The sequence below is a fragment of the Hipposideros armiger genome, unplaced genomic scaffold (assembly GCF_001890085.2).
Source record: "Hipposideros armiger isolate ML-2016 unplaced genomic scaffold, ASM189008v1 scaffold_76, whole genome shotgun sequence".
Lineage (NCBI taxonomy): Eukaryota > Metazoa > Chordata > Mammalia > Chiroptera > Hipposideridae > Hipposideros > Hipposideros armiger.
This window is the reverse complement of record NW_017731426.1, coordinates 1,199,456-1,209,929: the sequence shown is the minus strand read 5'-3', so window position 1 is coordinate 1,209,929 and position 10,474 is coordinate 1,199,456. Positions and strand designations below refer to the sequence as shown.

The 10,474-nt window shown below is 41.0% G+C and overlaps 1 long non-coding RNA gene across 1 annotated transcript in view; it reads left to right on the top strand.

Annotated features, from left to right (window-relative positions):
• LOC109383162 (uncharacterized) overlaps positions 1-10,242 on the top strand; it is a 12,723-nt gene extending 2,481 nt beyond the window's left edge. The window contains exon 4 of the long non-coding RNA XR_002124093.1: positions 10,202-10,242. This is a non-coding gene — a long non-coding RNA (uncharacterized LOC109383162). The remainder of the gene's footprint in view (positions 1-10,201) is intronic.
• Positions 10,243-10,474: the final 232 nt, after the last annotated feature.

Genomic DNA, 10,474 nt, shown 5'->3' with positions numbered 1-10,474 from the left:
TCCCAAGCCAGTTCTTAACCATCGCGCCACTCGGCCGGCCCATCTATGTGACTTTTGCCCACATTTATTTAGCCAGAACTCAGATACAGAATGTGTATGTTAACAAGATATGAGCCCAGGAAGAAAAAAAAACAGTTTAGCATCTAGCCATTCTCTGCTACACTAGTCACCTGAGATACAGGCCTGAGTTCTTGGTGGTGGGGAGGGGGTTCAGACACTGCTCTACTTAGAAGAGCCCTTCTCCTTGAGGGGCTAAAGCTTTGTTCCTGAGATGAGCTTATTGTCCTGGGTTAGGACTTTCCACTGTGTGGAAGGTAAAGCTCTCCCAGGAGGCTTCTCAGTCTTTCCACAGCCAGATTTCTGGACGCCATTCCTAAATCTGTCAGCAGGGCTTGGACAAGTCTAAGTCCACTGGCAGATCCAGCTTAGGCTCAGGGTAGTAGCCTCTGCTACACGGGTGTCAAAGAAAATCAGGAAGCAATAATCAGAATGAGATTTTTTTTTTAAAAAAAGCTAAAAGAAAATACTGTAACAAATAGCAACAAGAGCAAGATTGAGAAAAGTGAAAGAGGTGCCCAGCAAAGATTATTTTGGGGTTAAACACAAATGTCAAAGCTCCTCCTATGCAATCAGCCTTGTGTTTGGATCAGGAAGTTCAAAAAGGGTGTGTACAGTGGCATATTCACTTCTCATGACAGAGAACTTGACTCTATGGCCAGGAGTTGCATGGTTTATCATGAAGACAAACAGGTTTGTGTTCCCTGAGCATCCTTTAATAAAACACAAGGGCTCATTCAGCTTAGAGTTATATAGACTTGGAGTCTATAGAACATTCTAGAGTCTAGACTATAAAATGCTTTCTGGGCCCTGAGATTTAAACAAAGCCTTCTCCTTAACAAGTCTCTGGCTGAGACATATATTTAGGAAAGACAGTGTAATTAAGGACAGATGCGCCCAGGCCAACTTAGCTCTCTTTCCTCTGGGCCATCATCACAGCTTGTTCAAATGGCTACCAAAGCCCTGGCGGCAGTGATGGGGATGGCGACACCTCTCATTTACTGAGCATTTATCACCTACAGGAGAAGACACTGTTTTAGACCCTTGTTAACCTTGATCTAAAACTTTGCCCTTCACCAGCTTCCCCCCAAAAAAGTCCAGTAGACCAAGCATATTGTGATTTGTGTAGATTTCCTGAAGACTCAACGGGATCAGGGGGAGGGGTCACAGGGCATTTCACCCAAAATATATGTTAGACACATCTCTTCTCCCAGGTCTCTGCTCCTGGCTCCATTAAGGCTTCTTCCTCTGCCAGGACACTCTTGGGTCTGTCCTGATTTTAAGCTTTCTCCTCCCTTTCCTGCCTCTTGCTGTCATTAGCCTGGACATGAGGCTGGAATCTCACCTCCATCCTACAGAGGGCAGAATCTTTGCATGGAAGCTGTCACTTCATACACTGGAATTCTCACACAATGTTCTCCATACTATCCCTCCAATATATTCTTGTTTAATTCTCACAATAATCCTATGACATAGGTATTACTACCCCATTCCTACAATGAGGATGTGTAAGCTAGATAGATAAAGCCACTTGCCCAAAGTCAGTGCACAGTTCCTACGTGCTTAAGGATTTGAAAGCGGGTATGTCTGTTTTTTAATCACAAGCAAAGACATCAAATACATGGCATGTGTGCTACAATTTGTCCTTAATACATGGCACAGAACAGTCACCACATTCTTTCACAGTGAGCTTACACTCAGCTTTGGAATCCTTAACTCAGCTGTCCAGGGGACCACTACCTATCAATTTGATTTGGCCTAAAAACTGAAAATTTTTTGCAACCCCTGCCTCACTTATAGCATAGTAACCAGGCTGAAAACCCTGTTAAGATAGTACCTGATTCATGATAAGTGTCCAGTGTTGAATTTGGTCAACATTTGTTCTAATCAGTTGGGAGTCCTAGCTGATAAGTCAGACATGTTCTGATTGATTGGTCAGGACCTATGCCATACTGGTTTGTTAATATTTAGACTACACCCCTGGGTGAGTCTTTTTAGTCCTGCACTTTTAGCTTACTGGTTAAGTCTTAAGTAATGCACCAAAAGTCAGTAAATGAGGGTACCACTGGCTGTGTCACTGACATACCAGAACACTTCATTTTTCTGCCCTTCTTAGAGTATTTATCATAGGCAGCTGTGTGTTATAATGATTTGAATATATGTCTACCATATTAAAACTCCTATAATAAATGTTGAGTTCTTAAAGAATAGAAGTGAGATCTTTGTATCTTTCTTAGCCATAAACTATGCAGAGCACACTGTCCCATATATTTACTGAATAAATGTGAATTCATAAATGAATGAGTAAATTATGAGAGAAGAATGAAATCAATTTAGAAAAAAAATTTTAAAGGGGGGATGGGAGCACACTTTTATAATTAATAAAACTTTTTTTAAAGTTTGCATTCCTTGGTTCATGTCATCCAAATGTTCTCAAGTTCTGTCACTGCTCTACACACCAATGCCATGGTCCAAGCACCCAGCTGGCATGACTTCAGGAAACCCCGTCTCTCCGCTTGTTTATCCCTTAGCAATGTTTACACACTCCACATATGCTTCATGGCTGTCACTTCTCCCCTATCCCTCCTCAGCTATTCTGACAATTACCTCTGCTCACCTCATCTCTGCATCTCCATAAGGCATCATAACACAGACTAAGAAATGTTGATACTTGATATCAAGTGCCCTGCTCCTGAAGCCCACTGGCTATATCTTTCTCAAGGGGCCATTCCTGGCCAATTATTTCTGCAGAGCTGGATATAAAATAGTGAACTCAGGGCCAGCCGAGTGGCTCATTGGTTAAGAGTTGGCTTGGGAGCATGAGCTCTGAGCAGCAGGGCCCCGGTTCGGATCCCAAATGGTCCAGTGACGCTGCGCCTTCTACACCTAAGATGGTGAACAACAGCTCGACCTGGAGTTGGGCTGCCGTGAGTCACCGGCGACAGCGTAGGCTGCAGTGGGGCTGCAGTGAGCTGCCATGAGCCGCTGTCCAATGGCCGGTGACCCATCTGCCTCAGCCAGGAAGAGCACAATGAAAATAACAACATGGGCCAGTGAGGAATGTCCTCCACAACTAGACTGAAGTACAAGAGGACAGCAACTTGTCTGTTCCCCTTCCCTGATTCCCCAATGCTGTTCCCTCCCCCAATTCCCCAATAAAATCTTTCACACACAAAAAAATAGCGAACTAAACCAGCGTGATCCTTGCCTTCAAAGACCTTGCAATCTAGTGGGGGAGATGGACATGAATCAGGTACTAAATAATGCATCATTACAAATCATGATAAGCACTATGAAGGAAAAGAACCCAGTACCATGAGAGAGTTACAGGGAGAACATAGATTAGGTTGTGGTGGGGGGACATGAGGAAATGGCTCTTAGAGAAACTGAGACCTGAAAAGTTAGTAGAAGTTGACTGTGTAAAGACTGAAGAACAGCGTGTGTGAAGGCCTGAGTCAGAGAGAGCTTGGTTCTCTGCAGGACACCAGTGGGCCTGGAGGATAGCTGGTGGTGAGAAGTGACAGGTAGAGGGGAGCCAGATCATGCAGATGTCTTGAAAGCCCTGACATTAAAGGACTTCAATCAAAAATCAATGTAATCCAATTGGCTGCTACGTGGAAAATACATTGGAGGAAAACAAGAATGGAGATAGAGAGACCAGTTACAAGAAAGAGGTCAGGGTGGGTTAAGTTATTCATGCTTTATCTCTCAGACACAATGTATGCACAAGCTCTGACTTTTCACCTGCTTTCCTGTTCTGGCAAGAAAAAAAATATGGGTGCTATTTATTTTCCTCTTAATATATAAACTATTAAACCTTACAGAACTCATATTTCTTCTCCTGTGAGCCTGACTGTAGATGGGACAGTTACCTATACCCAGCCTGAATGGCATAGCTGTCACTCCAGCAGCTAGCATCCCTGCAGCTGAAGTCTGCTCTCATCCATCAGAGAACTGGACCAAGTCACACAGACACTGAGGCTCCCTGGCTCTGTCTCGCCCTGAGTGATACCACTGGGCTATGTGGACCCATTACCTTAGATGACAGTCCACACACAACGACTTTCCCTCTCTATTGATCTGTAATGAAGGGAAGATAAAAGACCATCATATGCAATATACTATATAAAAGTAAGTTCTCCCTAAAACCCAAAGAAATTAAATACTACCCATTATTTTCATTTCTATACAATAAATGCTTTCATCTTCTCTTATTTGAAGCATATTGTTATAATGTAATTTGATGAATTCCATTAAACCTAAAATTTATTTCTTAAGTGTTCTTCATTATCTTATCTAAAAATTATTCCTATAATTAAAATTATTTTTTAATTATAATATTGCCTCTTCGATAACCTAACAGAACCTGATCATCACTTAATCTGGCTGGCTTTCTGGCAGTAAGCTTGGTTCATCAGCCTGGGTTTAGTATGACACAGTACTTGATCTGATGCTTAATTCATCTCCAGGATGTTACCTGAGAGTTTGAGGAGCAATCACAAGGGCAGCGCTAAGAGGATGTAGGTAGCCACACACCATGCAGAGGCGGTGAGACAAATCTACCTTTGCCACCAAGACTACTTTCATTCATTCTTTTTTCTTTTATTGTGTTTTCCTTCCAAGAGCTTGTTTTTAAAGAACTAAAGGCTCTGGGAAATTTTTATTCATACGTATCCAGTTCTTAAAATCTCATTTCTTTTTCTTCTTTCTTGACATAAATATTATCTTTTTCTATTTTAGTCTTCGAGAGCTGAGTAATTACTTTTTATTTCCTTACCCAAGTCTTAAAGAGCAAAGGTGGTTTGCTTAGAGAGATTTTGAATAAAGGTTATTTCCTCCCTCGTAAAACAACTTGTCTCATTTTGTTTCTTTTTCTAAGTTAATCTTAAAAACCTGAGTTTTGTTCTCCACCTGGACTATTTTGCATGAAGCCCTTCTTTCCTCCACTTCCTCAGTCTTAAAAGCCACCTTATTAAGGTGGTTTTATTTGAGGAGATGTTTTCTAATAGGTTTTTATATTTTTCTCCATCACCTTTTGGGGAACACTTATTCCCTAATCCTCAGATTTGCACTAGAGCATCACGGAAGAAGTGAATTTTGTGATAGATGAATTCACAAGGAAGGAGGGCATGCTTACCATAGCTGCTTCCCCTTCGGGACTCATTCATTTGTTCATTTTTTAAATTATTCATTCAACAAATATTTGGGTAACTGCTACTTTCTAGGCTCTAGTCTAGATGCTGGGGGTATAAGATCAAACAAAATAAACAAAAATATTTGCCCTCATTGCATATGTATTTGTGGGAGCAGTGGAGGTAAGCAGGGGAGGAGGTAGATAAATAAATAAAATATATGTGTCAGATGGTAATACATGTTATGGAGAAAAATAGAATAGGGAAGGGGAATGAAGTTTAGAAGTTGAAGGTGGTGAGGGTGGCAGGGTGTCCAATTTAAAACAGGGATGATTAGAGAAGGCCTCGGTAAGAGGGCGACATTGGAACAAAGATTTATGGAGGCAGCGTGAATAGCAAGTGAAAAGCCTCTGAGGCAGACACATGCCTGGCCTGTTTGAGGACCAGCAACAATGTGGCTGGAAAGGCTGGTTCTAGGGAAAGAGTAAGAGATGAGGTCAGATATGGCCAGAACAGAAACAGGTTGTGTAGACGCTGTCGGCCTAAATAAGGACTTGGCCTCTTAGTCTATGTTAAATAGAAAGCCTTTGAAAGTTTTAGGGCACAAAGTGTTGATTTGACTGAGATTTTTAAAAGATCCCATTGGATCACTTTGCTGTTCTAATAGATTGTGTGAGTGGTTTGGGTGGTGACTAGCTTTTGGCTACGCAATGATCCAGGCGAGACTTGATGGCGGCTTAGACAAAGATGTTGGTAGTGGAGGTGGGAAGAAGCGACAGGATTCTTAATTTATTTTGAAGGTAGAGCCCACAGGATTTGCTGATAATTGAACGTGAGGTGTGAGAGAGAGAGGAATCTAGGAGACTTTGAGGCTTTTGGCCCAAGCAATTGGGAAACTAGAGAATCAGGGACAGGGAAGGTTGAAAAAAGGAGATCAGGGTTTGGTTTGGGATGTGCTAAACTGGACATCCAATTGGACATGCAAGTCGAAATGGCAATTAGGCAGTTGGATGTATGAATCTGGAGTCCAGGGACAAATCCCAAGTGGAGATGTAAATTTGGGGGTCATTAGCATATAGCCCATATTTGAATGAAATCACCTAAAGAGTGACTGTGATAGACGAGAGAAAGGAAGGGAAGGGAAGAGGATAGTGAACGCTGCAGCATTTTAACACTCGCATTTCAACATTCACAGTTCATGGAGAAGAGAAGCAAACTGCAGAGGAAACCAGCAGGAGTAGCCAGTGAGACTGAAGTGTAACCAGGAGAATCTAGTGTCCTGGAAGCCAAGGAAAAAAAAGTGTTTGGGGGTGGGAGTGTAATCCGTTGTTTTAAACGCTGCAGAGAGATCAAGGAAGAAAAGACTAGGCGTAATCTTCCTACCTTCAGAGCATGCATTTTGATCTACTCTCTGCTGTGGCTTAGGGGCCTGCAGTTTCCTGCCATGTCATACCTGGTAAGTCTCTAATTTAAAGAAAGAATTAGCAACCCCTTTTGGCCACCGACCTAAGCCGTGTCATTCAGTCTAGCTTTCTTTCAATAGTGAAGCCAATATTTTTATCTCCATCTGCCCATCTCTTCAATCTATTCTCGGTTTAGTCAGAGCTATGCAGGTAAGATGGGTCTTACTTAATTTATTGGCCCCCTACACCTCCAACAACCATAAATATTCTTTTTGTGTGTCTCTGCTTGATAGTGGTGAAGTTCTGTTCTCTTATATTGTAGGTTTTCCCAATGATATTATTTTCTCTTCTTTTTGCCCTTAGATTCTCCCCCAGGCAACTTCCTTTCTCTCTAGTCCATCTCCTAACACCTTGACATGGAGCCAGAGACCCTATTCCAGCTATATTGTGATTCTTTCTTCTCATTAGAAGCAGATGGGATTAACAGACCATTCCTAATTATGGTTCTTAAGCAAGGTACTGCAAGATTCATAAACCTCTTCACAGAAGCCAGGCTATACATTTAACACAAGGAAGACGAAGGTGGATTTTTTTTTTTTACAACTTCACCACTTAAAAGCCCCTCGTTCTGGAGAAACCAGGCTTGTATGTTTTCATGGTTCTAGGAGGACAAGAATAACCTTACCCCTTGGTGAATCAAATGAAGTAGAGATGATAGGCTATCTCCATGAGCCCACAGTATTTGCTCTGAGCAAAGTAATAGGTGAAGTGAAAAACAATCTTACTCCTTGGAAAAGTCACCAGGTCATGCCTGCAAACACTCAGTTGCCCTGTCTCATCCATGTCCTAACAGAAAAAGACACACGAAGTCTGGGCAGATGACCACAGGGAGCTTTAAGGAAGACACCCTCAGGCAGAGGATGGAAGTCCTGAAAATCTTAAAGGTGATGGGAAATCCTCTGATGCCCTCTGGCTCTTGGTGTCTGAAATTTCTGTCTTGAGATCAAAAGTATCGAGGTACAGTGTAGCTGAGAAAGGACACTTGCCACAATTTTGGAAGATCCTAAAAATAAAACCAAAGAGGATTTCTTAGATGATATTGCATGGGGCAATCCTCCATGAAATCAGACATATTTATTCTTCATTTTCTCTTTTGCCTGGGAGTTAAAGACCGCGAGTATTTTGTTGTTGTTTGCCTTGTCAATAGCTTTAAAGAATATTAAGTAGGGTTCTTAGAGAGATGTACATCAAACTATTTTTCTTGTTACATCACAAATACTTTATTTTCATTCTACTGCCCCCCTTCCCTCCAGGAGTAAAATTTTATTCTTTTATTAGGAAGATTATACATGAAGCTTATTTCTTGTTCTTGTGAAAAACATTTATTTTCATGTTTCCTTTTATACCTTGGCCTTAAAGTCATAAAACTCTGTTGCCTTATTCCAGAGATTTTTTATTTACATAAAATTACTTTTTTCTTCATTAATAGTCTCAAAGACAAACAGACTTTTGGTACAGGATGTGTCACATAATGTTAAATTGTTCTTTGAGACTACAGATTTTTTTTCCTCAGCCTTAAATACTTATGATTGAGTTCTTTAATTGACAAAAATCTATGTGCATCTTTTCCTTCACCTTGAAACTAGGCCTAGAAATACTAGACACTGAAGAACTTCATTACCCTTTGGCTTTATATTACACAATTCTTCCTAAGTAGAATAACAATTTAATTTTCAATCTCTTTCCCATTACATCACTATTCAGGTTTTACAATGTTAATCCCATTGATGATGTATCATCTCTTCCAGCTCCTGATACATGGTAAACTACATGTTCTTAAGTTTTAATTTAAATAAGAAATGAAGGAGAAAATTAGGCAAAAATTTAGTCCAAAATGGAATAATAAACCAAAACAAACTTCTTTAATCATAATCACATTCAATGTATTTCCTCAGGTATTCATCACCTATCAACTTTAATTTTATGCCTTCTAAATAAATCCAGAATGACAAAATTTCAGACTAAAGGGCAGTATAGCCTTCAAACTATGGTAACAGGGGTTGCTGTTCTGGGCACACCAGGTTTTGAAGTGTCTTCCTTAATATGTTCCAAGTCCCCCCCAATGCCTGGGACCAAGTAGGGTTCAGTGCCATTCAGGTGGAGCATACCCTTGCCAGCTCCTGTTTCTCTCCTTAGGGGAGCTCTCAGACCCTGTCCCCACCCAGATGCCCATGAATTTTGTAATACATTTTAAAGCAAACAGTTCATATTTATGAGGCCTGTTAGAAATACTTCCCAAGCCCACACACACACCCGCCAATAGCCTCCCCAGGGCACAGAGCCACTCCACCCCACTCACACCCCCATGTCCAGTGTCAGCCCGGCTGAAGGGGATTTGCGTGTGTGTGATTGTTTCTTTTAAAAACACTGGATCACAAAATTGGAAGGTCTCTCAGAGGTCTGCAAATCTGATCCCCACTGTCTTGGCGTAGAATTAACCCCTGGTCGTTCGCAGAATGTAAAAGAATTTTTGAGACTCTACAAGAGTAAGAAAAGATTTCTTGAAAGTTAAAGAGAGTGTGGCAAAGGGAATTTTGCCAAGGCAGAGCCCGATAGGGACAGCTACGCCTATGAGAAGGCGTGCTGGGGTTTTATATTTTTCCATGCAGGATGTAGGGTGCTTGTCAGCTTGCAGGTGCAGTGCTGGCCGGGGGAGTCAGAGCCAAGCAGTTAATGTTTAATCTCGTTCCTGTTAGCCCACAAGCCGGCTTCTGTTAACTCTTCGCCTGTCCCATCCTGCCAGCTCACAAGCCGACTCCTGTTAACTCTTAACTTGTCTCATCACCCACTGAGTAGGAATTGCTTCTGTAATCCTCCGTCATTTCATCTCTGCTTGGACATTATCAGCTGCTAACAGCTCGTGGCAGGCAACAGAGATCCACTGTTGGATAACTTCGTGACTGTTAGCCATGACCACACCCAGCAACACTGACTCGCCCTTCTGCGGGTCACAGGGAACAAGACCTAATCCCTCTTCTGTATAGCAACGCTTAAAATGCCTGAAATACTGAGGAAGGGTTCGTAAGAAATTTTGCTTGAAGTTATGTCCTCCTTTCTATCAAAAATGTTTTTTCTTTTCCTTTCCCTTTGCCTTAAGTACATGAAGGTTTGTCTCCCAATGCAAGAGGTTTCCTTTGAGATTAATTTCTCCTTCAGCAACGAAGCCTCACATTCTTTAGAGAAAAGGCTTTATAAGAACTCTTTTGGTTCTCTTTCTATGTCAACCTTAAAGACCTGAGGTTTTGTTCTCAATTCTAAAAATGAAGTTCCTTTCTTGTTCACTAGGCCAACCTCAGATAAAACACCTTAGAGAAAGGATTTTTGCATGAAGTGTTTCTGCCTATCCCATCTAATCCCTTACAAATTCTTTCTTTAATGTTAATTTGTACCCTGCACCTTTGTTCCCTTATCTGAAAAATTGCTGAATACAGTTTCCTCTGCTCCCCAGTCTTAAAGATGAGGGGTAGAAGAGTCTATATGCTTCTGTTACAAATGTATTGCTTTTCACACCTTAGCCTTATAGATCTGTGGATTTGTTCTCTCTTTCAGTGAACAGGCAAAAAGTATAAGTGGGCAACTTAGAGAATACATACAACTGGGGCCAGTGACCAGGTACTACTTATTATTATTTTCATATTGTTTTAATTTTAAAAGAGTAAAAGAGAATATGATTCATTTCAAGTTTATCTTTTTGGGTGTCATTTGAGTGAAATAAAATTTTAATTTATTAATATAGGTACAAAATTTCAGCTTAATATAATGACATAGGTCTAAATGTACTAATATGGGAACATGCCCATCATAAGTTTCATAACTATGTAT